This window comes from Trachypithecus francoisi, unplaced genomic scaffold (genome assembly GCF_009764315.1).
Source record: "Trachypithecus francoisi isolate TF-2019V2 unplaced genomic scaffold, Tfra_2.0 Lachesis_group8, whole genome shotgun sequence".
In the NCBI taxonomy this organism is placed as follows: domain Eukaryota; kingdom Metazoa; phylum Chordata; class Mammalia; order Primates; family Cercopithecidae; genus Trachypithecus; species Trachypithecus francoisi.
In genome coordinates this window covers 78,414,861-78,438,851 of record NW_022681473.1, presented here as the reverse complement: position 1 = coordinate 78,438,851, position 23,991 = coordinate 78,414,861, and the positions used below count along the sequence as shown (strand labels likewise).

The 23,991-nt window shown below is 37.3% G+C and overlaps 1 protein-coding gene, 1 long non-coding RNA gene and 1 pseudogene across 2 annotated transcripts in view; 2 read left to right on the top strand and 1 right to left on the bottom strand.

Annotated features, from left to right (window-relative positions):
- Positions 1–23,991, bottom strand: part of LOC117080118 — a 388,222-nt gene that overhangs the window by 183,731 nt on the left and 180,500 nt on the right. The gene's annotated exons all lie outside the window — the stretch shown is intronic.
- GRM5 (glutamate metabotropic receptor 5) overlaps positions 1–23,991 on the top strand; it is a 364,513-nt gene that overhangs the window by 241,416 nt on the left and 99,106 nt on the right. The window lies entirely within an intron of this gene.
- On the top strand, positions 9,457–10,339 carry LOC117080116 (annotated as a pseudogene).

The window sequence follows — 23,991 nt, the reverse complement described above, 5'->3', positions numbered from 1 at the left end:
GCTTGGCTCCCTGAGTCACTTAAAAGAGTCAGGAGCACTTCACAATCTACATTAGATTGTGATATAAGCAAAAAATAAACTTTTGTTGTATTAAGCTACTGGTTATTTGAGTCTGTTGTCATAGCAGCTATTGTTAATTACTTTGACTTCATATACCTTTCTCCTGCTCCTGATGGACAGCAGCAGGCCTTTGTCATGATATGTAAATGCCAGTCTACACCAAAGTGACTACAAGAATTAAAGGATCCATCTGTTACCATAGTGATTCCCACTGACCCTGCCAATTCAATTTATTTTGGAATAGATCCAGGATATTTGAGCTGTTGCTTGCAAAACATTTTACTCATCAGCTCAAGGGTTCATGACTATCAGAGCAGACATTAAATATAACCTAAATGGCACATGATTTCTTTTCAATGAAGTATTGATACAAATTCAAAGCATGAATTAAATTTCTTTCATATATTCTTTATCAAATTATCACTTTTTAACATCCATTAAGCAAGATCCTGAACTAGTTTTAAGAGTTACAAGAGAAGAGGCCAAGAATAGTTAGTGGTTAATCTCTTCCATCTTACAATTTATCTGGGAATACCTTCAATACAAGATTATACATAATAAATAAAAAATAGTTGAAATGTGACTTAATGTGGTTCTAGGCATTAGAGAAGTAGAGAATTCATGCATCTGGGAAATTAGGGATTAATGACATAGCTAGTCTTTGAATTGAATCCTGAAGTTTGGTTGGGCTGTGAGACATGGAGTTGGAGGCAGAGTATTTCAAGCTTAAACAGCTTGGCAAACTAAATAATGGAGTTGAGAAAATACATGTCCTACTCAGTGTCACAGATTATAACAAATAAGACTGAGAATTTAAGTTTGAAAAGATTTTTTAAATCATGTGTGTCGAACCATGATTTGGGAAATTTTCTTCTATATCTTAATTGTTGAAGACTTTTGAAGAAAATGATGTAATCAAAAGGCACATTTAAAAAGATTAATCTGACAGTATAATTCAGAGTTTGTTGGGTGAGGGAGAGATTACCTTTATTTTATTAAGCTGATGGGAATTTGAGGGTGTCATAGAAGTTATTGTTAGGTGACAGAAGAATGAGGTAAACTTGGTGATCCTCTGCAGGGTTGAAGGAAAGGGAGAAGGCAAGGGTGACTTAAAGGATTCAATTTTAGGTGATTGAGAAAATTTTGTAAATAGATAAATAGGGAAAGGGGCAAGATTGCTGTAGAGAAGGTGAGTTCTGCTTAAATATTTCAAATTTGAAGTGTACACATGTCGCTGTTGTACAGGCAATTAGGAGGAGTATGACTGACATCTTAATGACATGCAGTGGTAATGAAGAATCCCTGGGGCAAAATTACTAAGAGTGAATAGAAGGCTAGAAACTGTCCCTAATGTGCATCTTTCAGATAGTAATTACAGGAAGAGCTGGGTCCATCAGACCTAAAAAATGTTCCACAAAGAAATGTAAGGTAAACTCATGTATCTCGTATTCATAAATGTGATAATGTGATTAAATTGATTGATTTGTGAGTGGTGGGTTTATGGAAATGAAAAGTTATGCACATTGAAGACATCACAGTAAAGTGGTTTTGCACAAGCTTTGGCATTTGACAGGCTAGATTTATATCCTGGCTCTGCCACTTAATAGCTCTATGACACTGGACAAATTGCTTAAACTCTCTTCACTTTCTTCACTTGTAAATTTGGGATAATATTAAATGCCTAGCAGATAGAAATCTTATGAAAAGAACATGGAATAGTACCTATGAAGCATTTAACATAGTGTTAAGTCAGCTTGGGCTGCCATAAGAAAATAACATAGACACAGTGGCTTAAACAACATTTTTTTTTTCCACAGTGCTGGAGGCTGGAAGCCTGAGATAAGGATGTGAACATAGTTGGATTCTGGTGAGGTCTCATTTTCCGACTTACAGATAGCCTACTTCTTGCTATGTGCACACTTGGCAGAAAGGGAGAGAAATTCAAGGCATTAATCAAATTTTTTTCATATCTTCTTTATCAAGTCACTGATATTTCTTCTTTTAAGGACATTAACGCTATCATGAACAGGCTACCCTCATTATCTCATCTAAACCTAATTACTTCCCAAAACCTCATCTCCAAATACCATCACACTTGGAATTAGAGTTTCTTCAACATATTGGGGATATTTGAGGGGACATAATTTAGTCCATAATACATAGTCTCCGGCATTTAGTAAAACTCAGTAAATTACAACATTATTAGGCATATTTCTTCTGCACTTTTTTCTAACAATTTCACAGAGCCGAGAATCACAACACCCGAACACATAAAAGAATGGAAATCCAAGAAAGAATTCAACCAAAAATTACATTGTATGGAGAAATGAAACTGAAATAAATGGAAGTCAGAAATCTCTATGAGTCACAATGGAGAGATTTGTGCATTTATAAACTAAGTGCAAACTCTTATTGCCAGAATGTTTCCGATTAGACTGCTTTATATATTCTGTTTTAATTGGCATGTTTTACATCTGTGAAATTCTAGCAAAATATAAAAGCAACATTTAAGAATGTTTTATGGTCTAAAACCTCTTATCTATACTATAGCTATGTAATCCATGGCATTATACAAAGCTGTGTTTAGCAGTAGTGCTTCTCTGCCATTTTCTGTCTCTGTGACCTTAGGCAAGTTGTTGAATCTCTCTATATTTGGTGTAACCTGTAAAGGTTGCTCTCAATTTGGTGTAACCTGTAAAGCCTGCTCTCAATTTACAAAACTGTTGGAAGAATTGGCCAAGAAGTATGTCTGTGAAAGTTTAGTGTGAGGTAATCTGGTAAAAAAAAAAAAAAAAAAATATATATATATATATAAGCTAGTCACTTAAGACCTGCTCTGTATACGTGACATTTCTTAGAGCTCACTGCCTGTTACCTCTGAATTCTACCTGAAATTTTTTTGTTTTGCCTAGACTGTGGCACAGGAGAAATCATTATAGCTTTCTCCTTTGACCCAAGCTACAAATTCTCTCTTTTTTTCTAGGAAGAGTTTGGATTTGTGTTATCGCTCTTTGTTTGCTTGATTTTTTGTTGTTTTTATTTTCATTTCTTTTTCAACTCTTATTTTAGAATTAGGGGTACATGCACACATTTGTTACAACGGTTTATTACATGATGTTGAGGTTTGGGGTATAGTTAGACCCATCACCCAGGAAGTGAGCATAGTACCCAACAGGTAGTTCTTCAGCCCTTGCCCCCTTCCCTCTCTCTCCAATTAAACATTCCCTCTAGGTTACAGCATCTTAAGAGTAAATTGCATGGCCTTTTCATGCCCACAATTCTATACGATAATGTTGGTACGACGCTAGCGCTTAATAATTTTTAATATGAATGTCAAATTGTGACCCATGAAGAAGAAAATCCACCCAATACTTCTTTTCTAAGGACTTTTCCTTAGAAAAATTACTCTTTATGTAACAATTTGGCTAGATTCCAGGATACTTCCACCTGTGATAGAGTGCAGAGGTACTATGGATTCAAAGTTAGAGACACTGGTAGAGCCTTTTCTCTCTTTCCTCATACACTCTTGCTATGGAAGTAAGTTGAAGTAGGGCACATTCTTATCTGGAGGCAAGCCTGGCCATTTTGTTCCCTGTTCTCTGAGTGAGGTAGAAATCCTGGCTCTCTGGATCTTTGGCACCCTTGAGTTCTTTAGCCTGTTCCCTTCAGAGCTGCCAAATCTTACGAGTGTAAGATTTGCATCTGAGGCTGAGGAATAGATCCCTTTGATATAAAATTTAGGTTTACTTCATTCCAAATGACCATGGTTTGAACAACAAAGCATTTTAATTTCACATATGAAGTACAGTCATTGTTTGGCAAGACTGTATCACATAAGTAAACCTCATGCAAAACAGTAGCTATAGTTTTATATAATTCTGTATTCCTAGATCCCCTAGCAATAACACCATCTTAGTTGTATCAATATCTTACCTGTTTCTAACACAGGGGAAAATTAAGTCTGAACAGAGTAAATAACTTCAAAGAGTTTTTTTTTTAAATCCTGAATAACCAGGTATTATTGAATATCACATGGAAAAATTTAGAAAGCAAAACTGATGTTTTAATTGATTGTCTAAGAAGCACATAGCAAATTTTCTGCAATAAGTGTTCCCTTGATGCCTGAATTTTTAATTTTTAATTTTTATTCTTTACAGTTAGGGTCTTGCTCTGTTGCCCAGGCTGGAGTGCAGTGGTGCCATCATAGCTCACTGCAACCTCAAACTGCTGGGCTCAAGAGATCCTCCCATCTTGGTCCCCCAAAGCACTGGGATTAGAGGCATAACCAACCATATCCAGCCTGAAATTTTTAGTTTCTTATTTCAGTTTCCCTCTTGTCATTGTTCCTTCCTCCCATGTTTCTCATTCTCTTTGGAGTACGTACATAAGTACGTCCATAAGGCATGGCCAGGGTTTTCTCTTATCCTCTCAGGCAATATTTAATTAAGCTTATTCAGCAGACAAGAGAGGGAAGAAAAGTCATCTGGTGATTCTTTCTCTAAACAGAATTACTAGGTTCAAATAGTCACAGATAATTGGAAGGTATTCTCCCTTGTGAAATCAGGTTCCAGGGTGCGAGGCATATGCTATTCCAGATCAGGAGAAGCCAGTAGTGAACTGAATTTGACGTTTGTATTTTCTTTCTTAAATAATTTGAATCAGGAAAACTTTTGGTCCATGGTTTGACTTTAATATAAAGTTAAATAATTTAATTATCTTGGACTGTAGGCCTTCATACAAGCCCATCAAACACTGAAGAGAGCCAAGCCACTCATTATTATGAAAATCAATAGTTGAATTGGAACTTAAATACTTAGTAAACATGTATCCAGTTGATTGCAGGTTGCTTTTCCAAACAACATTTTGACTCATGCCAGTGGTTTCGTTGCGATCACTAAAAACCAATTTTAGTTTGACTTTTTTAAGACAAATAAATGACATAAACAGTATTAGTTTAAAGAATATTGGCCACCCCCACCACCCGGATGTACTGGTAGCTAGAAGACCAAGTTTGGAAAGTTGGCCCAGGTCCATAGGCTTCCAGGAAGCAGGAAACAGCTTTTAGCAATTTGGCCAGAGTATGACTACATTTGCACCCTATCACAAACATGATTGCAAATAAATACTGATCATTCTTTTGCTTTACTTAGCTTTCTCCAGATTCCTGAAATACAGCTGCCAATTTACTGAGCCTGGGTTACATTCCCATTGCTTGGCAGTCAAGTAAAAGGAACACAGGAGAATAAAAGCTACTTCAATTTCCCAAATGAAAAAATAATAGTTTTCCATAATCTAGGTAAAATAAGAGGTTCATCAAAATTAGAAAAGCGACTTGTATTTTATGCAGCCCAATCATGAAGATTTCTATAGCTTAATTTGATAATTGAGGACAATATAAGTGGTCTCAGGCCAGGCACGGTGGCTTATGCCTGTAATGCCAGCATTTTGGGAGGCTGAGGCGGGTGAGTCACCTGAGGTCAGGAGTTTGAGACCAGACTGGCCAACATAGTGAAACCCTGTCTCTACTAAAAATATGAAAAATTAGCCAGGCATGGTGGTGGATACCATAATCCCACCTACTTGGGAGGCTGAGGCAGGAGAATTGCTTGAACCTGGGAGGCGGAGGTTGCAGTAAGCTGAGATTGCGCCATTGCACCCCATGCTGGGTGACAAGAGTGAAACTCTGTCTTGAAAAAATAAGAAATAAGTGGTCTTATTATCATCATTATCATAATTAACACTTAATAAGTAGTTGCTTGCTAGGTTCTATTCTTATCCACACTTTCCCTATACTATCTCATTTTATGCTCCCATCAAATTTTATGACACAATTACTATTAGTGTCCTTTTAACAAAAATCCAATAATGTTTAGAGAGAGTAAATAACTTGCCCAGGATTATCTAATTAAAGAGTTTCTGCACAGCAAAAGAAACTACCATCAGAGTGAACAGGCAACCTACAGAATGAGAGAAATTTTTACAATCTACCCATCTAACAAAGGTCTAATATCCAGAATCTACAAAGAACTTAAACAAATTTACAAGAAAAAATCAAACAACCCCATCAAAAAGTGGGCAAAGGATATGAACAGACACTTCTCAAAAGAAGACATTTCTGCAGCCAACAGTCACATGAAAAAAATGCTCATCATCACTGGCCATCAGAGAAATGCAAATCAAAACCACAATGAGATACCATCTCACACCAGTTAGAATGGTAATCATTAAAAAGTCAGGAAACAACAGGTGCTGGAGAGGATGTGGAGAAATAGGAATGCTTTTACACTGTTGGTGAGAGTGTAAACTAGTTCAACCATTGTAAAAGACAGTGTGGCGATTCCTCAAGGATCTAGAACTAGAAATACCATTTGACTCAGCCATCCCATTACTGGGCATATACCCAAAGGATTATAAATCATATAAATCATGCTGCTATAAAGACACATGCACATGTATGTTTATAGCATCACTATTCACAATAGCAAAGACTTGGAACCAACCCAAATGTCCATCAATAATAGCCTGGATTAAGAAAATGTGGCACATATGTATACCATGGAATACTATGCAGTCATAAAAAAGCATGAGTTCATGTCCTTTGTAGGGACATGGATGAAGCTAAAAACCATCATTCTGAGCAAACTATCGCAAGGACAGAAAACCAAACACTGCATGTTCTCACTCATAGGTGTGAATTGAACAATGAGAACACTTGGACACAGGGTGGGGAACATCACACACTGGGGCCTGTCGTGGGGTTGGGGGAGTGGAGAGGGATAGCATTAGGAGATATGCCTAATGTAAATGATGAGTTAACCAGTACAGCACAGCAACATGGCATATGTATACGTATGTAACAAACCTGCATGTTGTGCACCCTAGAACTTAAAGTATAATAATAATAATTAATAAATCATTAAAAGAAATAAAGAAAAAAAAGAAATGTAATAGATTTTCTTGAATATAAATAAATAAATAAATAAATAAATAAATAAATAAATAAAACTTGCCCAGGATTACACAACTAGTAAGTGGAGAAATAGTTTCAAACCTAGGTTATATGACTCCAAATAAGCTAAACCATGTGCATATGCATGAGACTAATTCCTCTACTGCAATTTTATGGATATTAGGACACACTAGATTCTTAAGAAATATTTACTGCAATCTCTGTTAACTGGAAAACCCTGGCACACAGTTGGTGCTCAATACATACTCATTGAATAAATAAATGCATATATATCAGGTTTTGATTAAAAGATCAGATGTCAGAAGGCAGGTGTCTGCTGCCCCCACCCCTTCCTCGTAGCTCCCTCCAGCATGCAGCTTTTGAGCTATGTGCTGAGCTGTGTGATCCTATAAATCAAAGGAATTCAAGTCTGGGTTACAGTGAAATAAATGTGTATTCATAATGGTAAGGTGGATAGTGTATTTAAGCAATTTCTTATTTTTGTTACTTCTTCTTAAACATAATAATTTAGAAAATGTTCCTTTTAGATATACTGCAGAAGTTTAGGTATACTGCAGATGGCATAGTCGAAAGAGTCAGATTGAACTGTGTTTGAAATTCTCCCCAACTATGTTTTAGCTTTATGTCATTTAACATTTTATTCTAACTCTTGGAGCCCAAATGTTCTCATCTAAGCAAGGGTAGAAAGTGATGCTTAGCTTATGTGTTTGCTGTGAGGGCTACATGAGGTCATAAGTGTAAAGCACCTAGAATGTAGCACCTGTGGGATACTTTCCTCTCCTATCTCTTCTTTAGTGGCTACCTTTGAAATATTTCAGAGTAAAATGGCTTATAGAAAATAATTATTGTCATGGTTGAAAATAACATTATGATTTTAAAGGAATATCTCTATACTTTACAAAATTTGTACCATTGGTACAATAGCCACTACACTCAGAAGAGGGAGCTTCATAAAATACTTTTTGATAAAAATGATTCAATATTAAACATTTTATACAGATCTACTTTCTACCCTAATCAAATCTCTTGTATTAGAGATGATGATTAATCTCCCACGTGTGCAATTTGTGAACTCTGCATTTTCTGGTTCAATTCTTTGTAGAAGGTTTACATACTGCAATGTAATTCATTTTTGCAATTTTCTACTTCATTTCAATTACAGTGCTTATTTTAAGAGATGGAATTCTCATTTAGCATGCTCATTATTTTTAATTAGAAATAAAATCTTAAAGGAACTTACATTTTTTGCATCTCATTGTCGGAAGCATAAACTCTAGAACACTGTGTGAATAAATAAGCACAGTAATTCTCAAAGTTTCAAAGATGGAGTGTGTTCATTATAGAAATATACTAATAGTGATCTTATGTATGTAAATTGTACTAGATGTATAATAACAACAGCAAGTTTCTAATTATTTGGTACCTGTTGTGGGGTCATAACTTCCATATGTATTATCTCTAATTCTCACAACTCTAAAAGAAAGTATTATTTTCCTTCTTTTCAAAGTGAGGGAGCCCTGAAAAAAGAATCATTTTCAATTCTACCTGGGAAACGCTATCAAGGATTCATCGTAGAGTGACCACTAGATTGTGTTTTAACGTATGACAAGAAGCTAGTTGGACAAAAATGGGAAAGCCACATCTTCAGGAAACATTACAAAACAGTTAAAATATAACTCATGGAAAAGAATGGTGGCAATGAAGATAGATAGGGCCAAGTGGGAAAAGTCTGGTCTAGGAGTTTGGTCTTAGTATAGTAAGAAGACTTTAATGTTATGGTTTTTGCCACACAATCTTTTAAATAATATCATAACCATTAGCCCTCATGCCCCTGTGGAATTCTCTTTTCATTTACATACCATATGGAAGTTCTGCAAAATACTGTAATGTGAATGAGAGATATGGTATCTAAAATAACATATCCATCAGAGAGCTGCCAACTGGCTGTTCATGGTGAATCATTTACATTTAAAATTTGGTGTTCTGCACGTAGAAGTGTGCAATCCCTGTTGAATTTTTGAAGCTCCCTGAAGAAGCCTCTTCTTTCTGCAGCTGCTGTGTTCATTTGCATTTCAATATGAGCATTCAGAGGTCAACTGCCTGTATTTCGGTCACAATTATAAACTGGAGATACTGCAAATATTCGGAACTGGTGTCTCTACAGGCATGTGGATACAGCTCTGGGTTTCCAGTATTGCCATGCTGCCTGACAAAGAATAGGCAGTATAGTGTTAGGCACGGGATGAATGATTTATGTGATGTCATCAGTTACTCCAGCCCTTTCATAGAATATTTTTTCTTCCCTACAACACGAGTCACCACCTAAGCTCTAAATCAATAGCTAGTCATTTGTTTTATTAAACTTGATCTGCTTTCCGCGCAGATCAGAGGGGTCCATAAGGCGTTGTTCTGGATTCCCATCGTAACTTAAAGGGAAACTTTCACAATGTCCAGAGCCCTTGATGTCCTGCAAATGAAGGAGGAGGATGTCCTTAAGTTCCTTACGGCAGGAACCCACTTAGGTGGCACTAATTTTGACTTCCAGTACATCTATAAAAGTGATGGCATCTACATCATAAATCTGAAGAGGACCTGGGAGAAGCTTGTGCTGGCGGCTCGTGCCATTGTTGCCATTGAAAACCCTGCTGATGTCAGTGTTATATCCTCCAGGAATACTGGCCAGAGGGCCGTGCTGAAGTTTGCTGTTGCCACTGGAGCCACTCCAATTGCTGGCCGCTTCACTCCTGGAACCTTCACTAACCAGATCCAGGCAGCCTTCCAGGAGCCACAGCTTCTCGTGGTTACTGACCCCAGGGCTGACCACCAGCCTCTCACGGAGGCATCTTATGTTAACCTACCTACCATTGCTCTGTGTAACACAGATTCTCCACTGTGCTCTGTGGACATTGCCATCCCATGCAACGACAAGGGAGCTCACTCAGTGGGTTTGATGTGGTGGATGCTGGCTCGGGAAGTTCTGCGCATGTGTGGCACTATTTCCCGTGTACACCCGTGGGAGTTCTGGATCTCTACTTCTACAGAGATCCTGAAGAGATTGAAAAAGAAGAGCAGGCTGCTGCAGAAAAGGCAGTGACCAAGGAGGAATTTCAGGGTGAATGGACTGCTCCAGCTCCTGAGATCACTGCTACTCAGCCTGAGGTTTCAGACTGTTCTGAAGGTGTGCAGGTGCCCTCTATGTCTATTCAGCAGTTCCCTACTGAAGACTGGAGTGCTGAGCCTGCCACGGAAGATTTGTCTGCAGCTCTCACTGCTCAGGCCACTGAATGGGTAGGAGCAACCACTGAATAGTCTTAATCTGTTCTTGCACGGGCTCTTAAGCAACATGGAAAAATGGTTGATGGAAAATAAACATCAGTTTCTATGCATCTTCATTGTAACATTCATTTCTCTGTTGGGCCCACTTTCTGTTAGATTCCATACAGTAAGTCTATTCCACCTTCAACCATCATAAGTATGATCCACTGTTATATTACTGACAATGTTGAACAGTGTTCTGGGTGCTGGAAATACAATGATAAACAAGATCAATGTGTATCTGATCCATATAGGGCTGATTTTCTACTCTGAAGTAATCTCTGAATCCCATGATATGTTTAGAGGCTTTTGCACAGAATAGGCATTTAGCAAATGCAAAATGAAGAAATGGATTGCCTAGTCTAAGCCATGGTGTTAGAAACTATGGAAGATCCAAGATAAACACGACAAGTGTTAGCCTTTAGGGAGTTCTTACTCTGTGGTGGGCACAGACAAGCACACAGAAAATTCCAATGCATGGCAAAGAGTATTGTGTGTTGTAATAGAGATATAAACACATTTCTGTGGGAGCATATAATGACAAAAGATTAATTCTGGCTTGGAGGGATGTCCTGCCCTTCTGTCACAGCAGGAAAAATATGGTATCATCCACTGTGCATAACTGAAATCCATTTGCCATATGCATAAAGAATTAGTAGATTCACAAAATAAATGAGAGTAGGGAGAATTTAATTCACTGCAGTTTTCTTTTTCATTGCAATGTTATAGTATGTTATCCAATGGTATTTTTCAGATTTTATAATCATCTTCCAAGAAAATACTTGGATCCCTTCCCTTATATCTTCCTTCCTTTTACTATCCTTCCCTTACTAATGGGTACATTAGAAACCGTGAGAACAATCTGAAAGTATTTTAGTACCTAGAATAAGAACTAACACAAAGAATTAACTCAAGATTTAAAAAAAATAAATAAACTGCTGCTTGTTTTATTACTCTATGGTCATGAGTGAATTTGCCAAAGTCATTCTTAAACAATGGTTCCTTAGCCTCACATAATGAAAATAACACTATTCAAGAAATTAGGAGGCAAGTACTCTGAGGCTAGCTTCTACTAACTAAAGATATGACTTTAGGTAAATCCTCTTGGTCTTATTTTCCTTATCTGTAATATTAGTTTATTGGACCAAATTAGAAGGTCACAATCTTGGATGAGACAGGGTCCAGAGCATTTGCCATGTGAGAAAATGGAGCTAGTGTTGTCATATCTTCTGATTATCAAGAGAATCCACAAAGCTAGATATTAATGTGAAATTTCCATAAAACGGCATTTAGGCCAAATACAACATATCTAAAGGCCACATTCAGCCCAAGGGCTTCCTTTCTTCAGCTTGTAAAGTAGATGTTCTCTGAAATCTCTTATATCTCAGACATTCTTTGATTCTGCACTGTTAAGACAGTCTGATTTTCCTTTGTTTAACAGCTACTAGGCTTTAAAGTTCTGGTTTCCCAGATGAATTAAAGAACATGTTTTGAGGGACTGTAAAGTTAAATTGTAATCACAGATTGGAGAGTTGTAGTTTCTGCTAATCCTCTTGGAGGCTTCTGATTTGTTTAAACAATATAAAAATTAGGAATGAATATTAAGTGGTCTAACTCAAGGATCTAGTTTAGAATAAAGAAAAAAAGAAGGAAGAGCAGCCCTTTCCTGCTTCCATTTCCTCTCTACATGCTGCTATGAGGCCGATCCAGCCAGAGAGCACCTGGTAAGTCTGCTTGGTACAGAACTTCATGGCTAGGTTAATCCTGGCTCACAGCAGACCCTAAAAAATAATCGTTGAATGAAGTAAATACTACTGAATGAAGTCCTGTTCTTTGGTGCACTATCATGCCAACTAATTAACATACCTACCATTTACTGGATAAGAAAAGAACTTTGAATAAAACAAAGCATTTTATTATGTACATTTAAGACTTTAAAGTTTGCCTAATAAGATGAAACTCCTTTGGTCCCCACAAGCTTCTACCACTGAGCTCATACCTTATATGGTGAATTTTTTTTTTTTTTTTTTTGAGGACACAGATTCATCTTACTTGTGTTTCTGTCAGCAGCATCCAGCACAGTGTCTGACATGCAGCAAGTACTCAATAAATGTCTTTTTAATCAATGACTTAATCTCTGAATGAGTCAACTAATAAACTATTTAATGAGCCAGAATTTCTCTCTAGGGCCAAAGCAGCAAGAACAAAGAATTGAATATAACTCAATGAGTTCTACTAAATCATTAAAGAAAGATGGTATCAACAGTCTGAATTTAGAAATGAAGCCAGAAGATTAGTAAAAGTTTCTGGGCTCTTTACATCACTCCCAAATAATTGTATATAGTTGCCATATTCTGAACATTTCAAATATAATGTTATGAAATTTTGGGTGCTATTTAAATCTAGTGGAGAATACTGTTTTTGTTTGTTTGTTTGTTTTTGTTTTTTTCTTTAAGTATAGGCAAACAACCTGATTAGTCTGTAAGTTCCCACTTACCTTCTTATGCTGCACCTTCAACTCTCAGTTTTCAAAGCCTTTGCAGTGCTATCAAAGTTTATCAAACACATGCCTCATCAAGTGGTCAGGCTTTAGCTCTGGGCATTGTTCCATCCCATAGTTTAGTTCTCAAAAGGTTGGTATGCTGACCAGAGTCAAATCAATGCCTGTACAACTTAGGGGGAAACTAAGAATTCATACTCAATGCTATAGAACCACTATCTTAGCACTCCCCACCTCCCTGCCCTTACTGTCTCCGTGTCCCACTCCAGGTTCCAGTCTCTCCCACCCACCTCCTGGTCCTCCCGCTAGAGATCTGAGAGTTTAATTTTCACCTCTGCCTCTCACTTTCTATTCCTGAGATCACCCTGCCATGGGAACCAAGTGGGGAAAGGCTAGAGAAAGGAACAAACCAACAGAGAAGTTCCCCCCACCACACACACACACTTGGGATATAGTTCCTTTGGTCACAGAGAAGGGTTTCCATCCTTAGAGTTAAAAGCATCCACCCAGACACTTTTGCCTTTGCCACCACGACTTGCTATCACCTTGCCAGGGTTACTTGGGGGCTTGAATAGAAGGAAACAAAAAAACAAAAATACAACTTTCTCCACGCTCTCTGATTTGTAGGGTGCCATTTTCTATTCCTCAGATTGGAAATAAAGAACTTTTCTTGGAGCTTTTTCTGCTTGCATCTGGTGCATAGTTCCGTGATTTGGCTGCTTTTGAGTCTAAATCTGAAGATATAGGGGGAAAAAATCCAAGAAACTCACACATGATTCAGTGATGTTTTGAGTTCTGTTATTTTTCCCCAATCCACTTATTACTACTTATTTTTCAGAGTTTTCAACTAGCTTCTCCAGCTCCGTCCAGGATTTTTAGCTGTATTCAGTGGGAGAATCAGAGTGTGCTTACTCCATCTTGATTGGACCAAAATTTTTCCCATGTAGTTTTATTAGATGGTGAAAATACATGAGATTGCTTGATGGGATTGTCTGGTCCACCTAACAGATCCTGCTGTAAATTGGCATTGCTATGTTTAGTTTTGTTTAAACAAGTGCTATTCTACAAAGGAATGCTTTCTGTCTGGTAAACTGACTTGACAATCTGAGAATGAGACTTGTTATTTGATCACACTCCTTGAGGCATCCTGTCATCCCTTTGGCCTCATTCATGTACTTAACATATATTAATAGAGCCAATTGTGTGTCAGGTGCTATGCTAGGCACAAGGGCTACATCTGTAAAAAACACAGAATCCTTGTCTCTAGGGAGCCCACAGTGTCCTGGAAATCAATGACAGATCACCACCAATGTTACAAGACAGCAAAACTGAGCCTTAGATCCAGGTTAGAGATAGTTATGTAAACAGGCAATTTTTGTATTGAATGTTTAATATATGATAAAAGTCAGTACCAGTATTATAGGGAAACAGAACAGAATCATAATTATGTATTAGTGATTTCTCACTTCTCAACTAATGACACTCTAATTTGTCTACTTACTTAACTGAATACTTGGACTCATCCTTCATTATTTTTCCTAACACTCAACATCCTATCTGTTAGTACATTCTATTCTCTATGCTTTCGAAATATATTCAGAATCCTGCAATAGACTAAGCTACCATAATCTCTTAGCATTCTGTCACAGTATTTCCTGCGTTTCCCCATTTTCTCACTCTTGTTCTATTTTCCATGCAGCAAAGTAAAAAAAAAAAAAATTAATGAAAATCAGATAGTAATGTTTCTCTGGTAAAAAAAAAACAAAAAAAAAAAACAAAAAACAACAACAAAAAAACACTCCAAAGCACTACCTCATCCAATCCCCTTCTCTCTTGCCTCATATCCTACTTCTCTTCCCCTTATTATGCTTCAGCATTTCTTTTGTTCCTCAAAGAACATATTAGGCATATTTGCACTCGCTAGTGCCTCTGGCAACATACTTCTCCCAGATCTTTATATTTTGAATGTGAAGAAATAAATCATATTATTATTAACAAAACTTGGGTCAGGGACGAGGTAACATAAATCAATGTATTTTATCAAATGCTTTGTTAGTATAAACTTGTTTAAGTATCATCTAAATTTGCTAGATACTATTTTTAAAACCATCTTTTTCAGGCACAGAGAGGTTAACTAACTTACTAGTAACAATGAACAGAAGAAAATGGCAGAACTATGATTATAACCCTCTGTCTACTTCCAGAATCTGTGCTCTTATATGCTACGCTCTGCTGTTCTTAATAGTTGAGAGGCATTCTCTACACAAAGTGCGATGTCATCTTGCACATTCACCCCCTTCAGCCATGTGTGGAATTATGGGGGGAGTAGAGATAGATGGGGACCTAAACCCACAGAGATAAGAGGCAAGAGAATTCCCCAATTTACCAATATATTCACCACATCTATAATCTTGAGACTAATGTATTAACAAATGTCTCTTGTAAATGTGGATACCAACCACCCCGGCCCCAATTTAAAAAAAAAAAAAAAAGCTAAGCTTGCCAGCTATTCACAGTAACTTTGATTTTTTTTAATTTAATTTAATTTTTTTTTTTTAGTTTCTTAATCTATAGTGAAAATAGCCCCTAGCTCATTGAGTTTTGTGAGATTACAGCATTTTGTAAAGTCCTGATTTTGTTAGCACACATTTCAATAGAGCTCTCTCAGCTACCTGAAGAAGGTGAAAGGTCAGCCATGTGCTTCTTTCTCTGGTGGAGGAAGAAGGCTGGAAAGTAGGTGAAATGGCACAGGCAGAATTTAAACTTGGATTTCTATGAACTGAACTCCTGATGCCTCATGAATGCTAAAATAAATTATGATTTCTTTCTGCAAAATATATAAACATCAAAATGACTTAATAAGAAATTAATTACAAAAGTTAAACTTCTATTTGTTCTCTTCTGGTATTTTGTTGGTTTTCCAATTATTGTTTTTTTTTATTATTATTTTGATGGGGAGGAATCTGCAATCACTTAGGCCTTTGGGTGATTAGGAAAAAATAGTCACCAGGCACTTCTACAAGATCCTAATGCCACTCAAATAGGCCAGTTGTTTCCAGATGCTCAATAATAACAAATGATTTAACAAACTGTGAACAAACATATGCATCCGTCAGTTTTTAAGCTCTTGCGTTGATTGGCCCCTTCTGTACATATCTGGGCCCAGGTCTTGGGCAGTGCTAGCAGGCATTTATCTGAGAGAACAGATGCATGGAACTGTATAGGAAAAATTCAATATTGTTACCATTTGTTTTCCCTAAGTTTATCTCTTATTTAGAATAATTTTTTAAAAGGTGATACAGGGATTTCTTCTTTCCAAAGAATAACAATATAGTATAACAAGAAAACTAGTCATGACATTAGAAGTTTCTGTCTACTTTTGAGTTTTACTCTCTGAGTGACCATGGGAAATCGACTTCACTTGTCTACAGCTCAGTTTCTTTATATATACAGTGTGGATAATTTCTGTTGTCCATGTCTATCTTGTAGTGTTGAGGCACATAACAGGTAAATGCAAAATTATGCTGAAAAGTGCCAACCAAATGCAAATTGTCAATATTTTCCCCATTCAATTCAATAAACAGTATAGTAACCATGCCCTAAACACTATGATTTAATTTACAAATTAAAAAGGCTCAAATTTGCCTTTGTGCCAGTTGCTGTCTATTGTGGACAAGGCATAAATAAAAATCAGAAATAAAAGCTAAACAGTGATTTCCTGAGAGTCTAATGGGTATCACATCAGGTGAGACCTTTCACTTACTTTTATACTCTAAAGTCTTGACCAGAAATATATAGTTACTAAAGGTTAGTATGATTTACATTTTGATATAGTTACTACTTATGAAGCATCTTGTGCCAGGCTCTGTGTGAGATACTTATGACTTTTCTATAACATTTAATTCTCATATCATCCTTGTAAAATGAGGGTCATCATTTGGCAGATGATTAAACTGAATGTTAAGTAACTGAAGTAACCTGTCCAAGTCACAGAGCCAGGAAGACACAGAACAGGATTCAAACACAGATCTCCATACCCTGTTCATAAGAGAGAAAAATAAAAGAATGAGACTCAAACCAACACCTTTTATAACAGTCAGAAAAACATGTACTGCTGTACTCTGATAGTGATTGGGAGGCTGAGTTGCAGAACATGGCTTAGCGTCAAGGTAAAGCACCTAAGTGTGGCCTCAGAGATTGCCACTGAATACCCAGTCTTCTGGAAATAGAATCAATCAAGTGAGAAAACTCTTCTTTACTTAGCATGTTAAATAGGGAAAGGTAAGTATAAGACTGACCTAGGAAATGAATGTTTCCAACTCTGCTCCCCTAAAGTATTTCCACAATTCTATAATAAGGAATATAGAGTGTCAGAGAAAGGTCTAGAGAAAATGATCCAGAGTTCAAAGTGCAACTTAATTTTAATATCTGCAATCATGGTGGTCTTCATGAAGGAAGTGTTCTTGGATCCTTTAAAAATGGTTAGCAGCTACTAGCACAATAACAGGATCAAATTCTCACATATCAATTTATATCCTGAGTGTAAATGGGCTAATGTCCCCACTTAAAAGGCATAAAATGGCAAGTTGGATAGAGAAGCAAGACCCAACTGTCTGCTAACTTCAAGAGACCTGTCTCAACTAACAATACCCACAGGCTAAAACTAAAGACATGGAGAAAGATCTATCAGGCAAATGGAAAACAAAAAACTGCAGGGGTAGCTTTTCTTGTATAAAACAGACATTAAACCAACGATAATTTTTAAAAGACAACATATATATTGTATAATAGTGAGAGTTACAATACAAACAAGAAGACTCAACTATCCTAAATGTATATGTACCCAACATTGGAGTACCCAGATTCATAAAACAGGTTTTTAGATATCTATGAAGAGATTTAGGAAGCTACACAATAATCTTGGGGAACTTCAACACCCGACTGACAATGTCAGCTGTATCATCAGGGCATAAAACTGATGAAGATATGCTGGACTTAAACTCGGCACTTGACCAATTGGAGCTAATTACACATCTACAGAAGAGTCCATCCAAAACCAACAGAATATATGTTCTTCTCATCTGCACATGGCACATAATTCTAAGATGAGCATGTGCTCAGGAATAAAGCAAGTCCAAGCAGATTCAAAGAAATTGACATCATACCCAACACACTCTCAGACCACAGCAAAATAAAAATTAAAAATCATCGCTAAGAAAATCTATCAAAACCATTCAGTTACATGGAAATTAAACCATATGCTCCTGAATGACTCTGGGATAAAAAAAAGAAATTAAAGCAGAAATCAAAAAATTCTTTGAAACTAATGAAAACAGAGGCATAACATACCAAAATCTTTGGGACATAGCTAAAGCATTGTTAGGTGGAAAGTTTATAGCACTAAATGCCTACATCAGAAAGTTAGAATCATCTCAAATTAACAACCTAACATCACACCTAGGAAAGGAAGCGGAACTAGAAAAACAAAAGCAAAACAACATCAAAGCTAGGAGAAGATAAGAAATAATCAAAATAAGAACTGAAATGATTGAAATTGAGATGTGAAAATCCATACAAAACATCGATGAACACAAAGTTTGTTTTTCGAAAGATTAAATAAGATTGATAGGCTGCTAGCTGGGTTAATAAAGAAAAAAAGAGAAGATCCAAATAAACACAATTAGAAATGACAAAGGTGACATTACAACTGACCCCACGGACATACAAAATATTCTCAGAGACTACTATGAACATCACTATGCACACAAACAAGAAAACCTAGGAGAAATAGGTAAATTTCTGAAAACACCCAGACTCTCAAGATTGAACTAGGAAGAAATGAAAATTCTGAACAGATTAATAACAAATTGTGAAATTGAATCAGAAATAAAAAGCCTCCCAGCTGAAAAAAGTCCTGGGCCCAATAGAATCAAAGCCAAATTCTACCAGATGTTCAAAGAAGAGCTAGTATCAGTCCTACTAAAATTATTCCAAAAATACAAGGAGGAGATACTCCTCCCTAACTCATTCTACAAAGCCAGCATCATCCTGATATCAAAGCCTGGCAGAGACACAACAATAAAAGAAAACAACAGGCTCATATTCCTGATAAACATATATGCAAAAATCCTCAAAAAATAGTAGCAAACAGAATTCAGAAGCACATGAAAATGTTAATTAACCACCATCAAGTAGGCCTTATTCCTGGGAGTCATGGTTAGTTTAACATATGCAGATCAATAAATGTGATTTACCACAACAACAGAAGTAACAAAAACCACATGATCATCTCAATAGATGCAGAAAAAGCCTTCCATAAAATTCAACATCACTTCATGTTAAAAACTCTGAACAAGTTAGGCAACAAAGGAACATACATCAAAATAATAAGAGCCATCTATGACAAATCCACAGCCAACATACTAAACAGGAAAAGCTGGGAGTATTCCCTCTGAGAATTGGAACAAGACCAGAATATCCACTCTCTTCATTTGTATTCAATGTAGTACTGGAAGTCCTAGGCAGAACAATCAGGCAAGAGACAGAAATAAAGGGCATCCAAATAGGAAGAGACAAAGTCAAGCTACTTTTCTTTGCAGACGATATGAATCTATACCAAGAAAACCCCATAGATTGCACCAGAAGGCTTCTAGAACTGATAAACAACTTCAGTAAAGTTTCAGGATACAAAATCAACGTACAAAAATCAGTAGCATTTTTGTAAACCAATAACGTCCAAGCTCAGAGCAAAATCAAGAACACAATCTCATTTAAAATAGCCAAAAAAGAAAAAAATAATAAGGAATAACTAGGAATACTACTTACCAAGGAAGTGAAAAATCTCTATAAGTATTACAGAACACTGCTGAAAGAAATGAGAGATGACACAAATGGAAAAATATTCTATGCCTATGGTTAGGAAGAATCAATATTGTTAAAATGGCAATACCACTCAAAGTAATTTACAGATACACTGCTATTTCTACCAAACTTTCATTTTTCACAGAATTAGAAAAATTTATTCTAAAATTTATATAGAACCAAAAAGACCTCAAATCAAGCAAAATGAACAAAGCCAGAGGCATCACACTACCCAACTTGAAACTATACTACAAGACTACAGCAACCAAAACAGCATGGTACTGGTAGAAAAACAAACACGTAGGCCAGAAAAACAATATAGAACCCAGAAACAAAACCACATACTTATACTGAACTGATATTCAACAAAGTCAATAACAACAAACAATGGGGAAAGGACTTCCTATCCAATAAATGGTGCTGGGATCACTGGCTATCTGTGTGCAGAAGATTGAAATTGGACTCCTACCCGTCACCATATGCAAAAATTAACTCAAGATGGATTAGGGATTTAAATGTAAGACCTAAAACTATAAAAACCCTAGAAGAAATCCTAAGAAATACCATCCTGAACATTAGCCTTAGCAAAGAATTTATGACTAAATTCCCCAAAGCAATTGCAACAAAAACAAAAATTGATGCATAGGACCTAATTAAGCAAAGGGCTTCTGCACAGCAAAGGAAACTATCAGTGGATTAAACAGACAACCCACAGAATTGGGGAAAATATTTGTAAACTATGTATCCAACAAAGGTCTAATATCCAGAATGTGTAAAGAACTTAAATCAACAGACAAAACACAATCCCATTTAAAAATGGGCAAATAATATGAACAGACATGAATCCCACTATTGAGTGTATATGCAAGGGAAAAGCATTCATTCTATGAAAAAGACACATCCCCTTATATGTTCATCACAGTGCTGTTCACAATAGCAAATACATGGAATCAACCAAGATGTCCATCAGTGGTGGACTGGATAAAGAATATGTGGTACATATACACCATGAAATACTACACAGCCATAAAAAAGAATAAAATCATGTCCTTTGCTGCAACATGGATCAAGCTCAAAACTCAAAAACTGAGTGAACTAATGCAGGAATAGAAAACCAAAAACTACATGTTCTCATTTATAAGTGAGCGCTAAACATTGAATACACATGGACGTAAATATGGAAATAACAGACACTGGAGACTGCTTGAAGAGGAAGGGTGGTAGGCAGCTATGGTTTGGAAGGCTACCTATCAGGTACTACGGTCTCTACCTTGGTGACAGGATCATTTATACACCAATCCTCAGCAAAAAAATTTTCTCATGTAACAAACCTGCACATTTACCCCTGAACCTAAATAAAAGTAAGAGGAAGAAAATGGTTAGAACTAGTATTAGTATAGGATTGGGGAGAAAAAGTAAAATAGAAGGGTAGTCTAGAGAAGACAGTTTGTTAATTTAATTCATTCACCAAATATTTATTGGTGGCCAAGTGTGTGCCAGACATTGTTCTACGCATGGAGTAGAGAACGAAAAAGAAAGTATCAGGGCCGGGTGCCGTGGTTCATGCCTGTAATCCCAGCAGGACCAATCACGAGGTCAGGAGATCAAGACCATCCTGGCTAACATGGTGAAACCCCATCTCTACTAAAAATACAAAAAAAAATTAGTGGGGCGTGGTGGCGGGAGCCCGTAGTCCCAGCGCATGAACCGGGAGGCAGAGCTTGCAGTGAACCAAGATCTCGCCACTGCACTCCAGCCTGGGTGATGGAGCGAGACTCCATGTCAAAACAAAAACAAAAACAAAAACAAACAAACCAAAACAACTCCCTGTTTTTATAGAGCTTATATTTTAGTGAGTAGTGTTTGAGATAGCCAATAAGCAAGATAATAAGATAAATCTATAAAATATGTTAGGTGTTGGTAAGGTGAAAATAATGTCACAAAAGAAGATAGGGAGTATTGGTTGGGGTAGGGAGAGATGCAATTTAGACAGGATATCCAGAGAAGGTCTCACAGAGAGGATAATGCCTGAGTAAAGTCATAAATTGGGAAGGAAACATGCTCTGTGACTTGTGAAGCAAGCTCACTATGCACTGGTTACCAACTTGTGTGACAGAACATACTCATATGCAAGTTATATGAAATGGGTTTATTACTTACAGATAAGGCAGCAAAAAACATCAGAAGCCTAGCACTCATTGTGAGCTGCTCCCCCAAGGCTCAGAAAGCTGCCTAGGGTGGATGGAGTCTCAACTGCATGTAACCCACTTGCATAGCAGACAAGGGACCCTGGAAAGCAGCCTGCACTGGGTGTTATATCCTGGGGTCACATGACTTACTGTGTTAAATCTTTGAAGGACATTCTGTTCTGGTAAGACTGAAACAGAGCCTAGGCTCTTCTAGCCAGTCTCTCTCTATCTCAGTAAATTACATTATCAGACCATCATACAGTTACTGTTGAGAACTACAAGCAAGAAAGGGAGGAAAACTTGGTCAGTCCAAGGCCATTTGGAGAACTGTCCTGCACAAATCTTGTGGGTAGAGCATTCCAGGTAGAAGACTCAGCAATTACAAGGGCTCAGAGGCAGGGGCATGCCTAGCATATTTGAAGATGTAGGAGAAGGTCAGTGTGTCTAGGGTGGAATAATTTATGGGAAGAATATTAAGAGATTGAGTCAAAGAAAAAGGGGGTGAAATACCATGAGGCAGGCTTCTGTATGTCTTTGAAGGCCATTGCAAGGACTTTGGCTTTTACTTTTAGTAATAAGAAAAAAGTCACTGGGAAGTTTGATCAGAGGATTGTCATGATCTGACTTCTGTTTAAAGAAATTATTATGGCTATTGTGCTAAAAACAGGCTGGAGTGCAAGGAAGATGGGCAAAAGGAGAAAGTAGGAAACCAGTTAGAAGACTATTGCTATAATCTAGACAGGGGAGGATACATACTGAGTCTGGTAGAAGTAGATTAGTGCTAAGTAGTCTAATTCCACATAAATTTTGAAGATAAATAAGAGTTATGAAGGTATGAAGGAAAAAGAGGAGTCAAAAGTGATTCAAAAGTGTTTGACTTGGCAACTAGAATAATGGAATTTCCAGCAGTGTGAAGAAATACAAATCCTGTCTGTGTGGGGAAGGAAATTGTAAGATTTGCCTAGAGTGTAGCCTGGGACCATTGTCTAGTCCTGAGATGGAAGCAGGATTTCCCATCTTATATTATGTCAGAATGAACTATGCCAGTTTCTCTAGGGAGACTCTCTACTGGGGAAATTTAAGGTGTCAGTATTTGGGCCAGCAATCAAGATGGAGATAATAGGCCTCTACAATTTGGGAAGCCATAAAGCACCATACTATCTTTGGAGAGTTGTTGTTGTTGTTTGTTGTTGGGGGGGGGGGAACTATCTTTTTTTTTTTTTTTTTTGAAACGGAGTCTCGCTCTGCCACCCAGGCTGGAGTGCAATGGCCGGATCTCAGCTCACTGCAAGCTCCGCCTCCCGGGTTTACGCTATTCTCCTGCCTCAGCCTCCCGAGTAGCTGGGACTACAGGCGCCCACTACCTCGCCCGGCTAGTTTTTTTTTTTTGTATTCTTTTAGTAGAGACGAGGTTTCACCGTGTTAGCCAGGATGATCTCGATCTCCTGACCTCGTGATCCGCCCGTCTCGGCCTCCCAAAGTGCTGGGATTACAGGCTTGAGCCACCACGCCCGGCCCGGGGGGAACTATCTTAAAGGAAACATTTCTTCCAAAATGATAAGCTCTGGCTTTGCCTCAGCATTTTCTTTCACCTTTTTTTTTTTTTTTTTTTTTTTTTTACCACACTTTTCCTATATGTCTTAACCCTATTTATTCTACAATCACCAGACCTGGATATAGATTTCACTTCCTAGACACCTTTGCCATAATCGTGGCGTCTACCACAGGCAAGAACATTTTCTTCTGTCATTGGGATCACTGCATTCCCTCTTAATGAGTTTCCCTGACAGCCCTACTCCTACAGCCCTTTAAACCTTTCTCCACAATGTAGTCAGAATAGTCTTTCTAAAACAGAAATCTGATCATGTCCCTCCCTAGCTTCAACACTTCAGTGGATCCCAATTCTCTTATGATAAGTGCAGCTATTTTTTTTTTTTTTTTTTCTTTTTGAGACTGACTGACTTTCCCTCTTGTTGCTCAGGCTGGAGTGCAATGGTGCCATCTTGGCTGACTGAAACCTGCACCTCCCAGGTTCAAGCAATTCTCATGCCTCAGCCTCCTGAGTAGCTGGGATTAAAGGCACGCGATACCACACA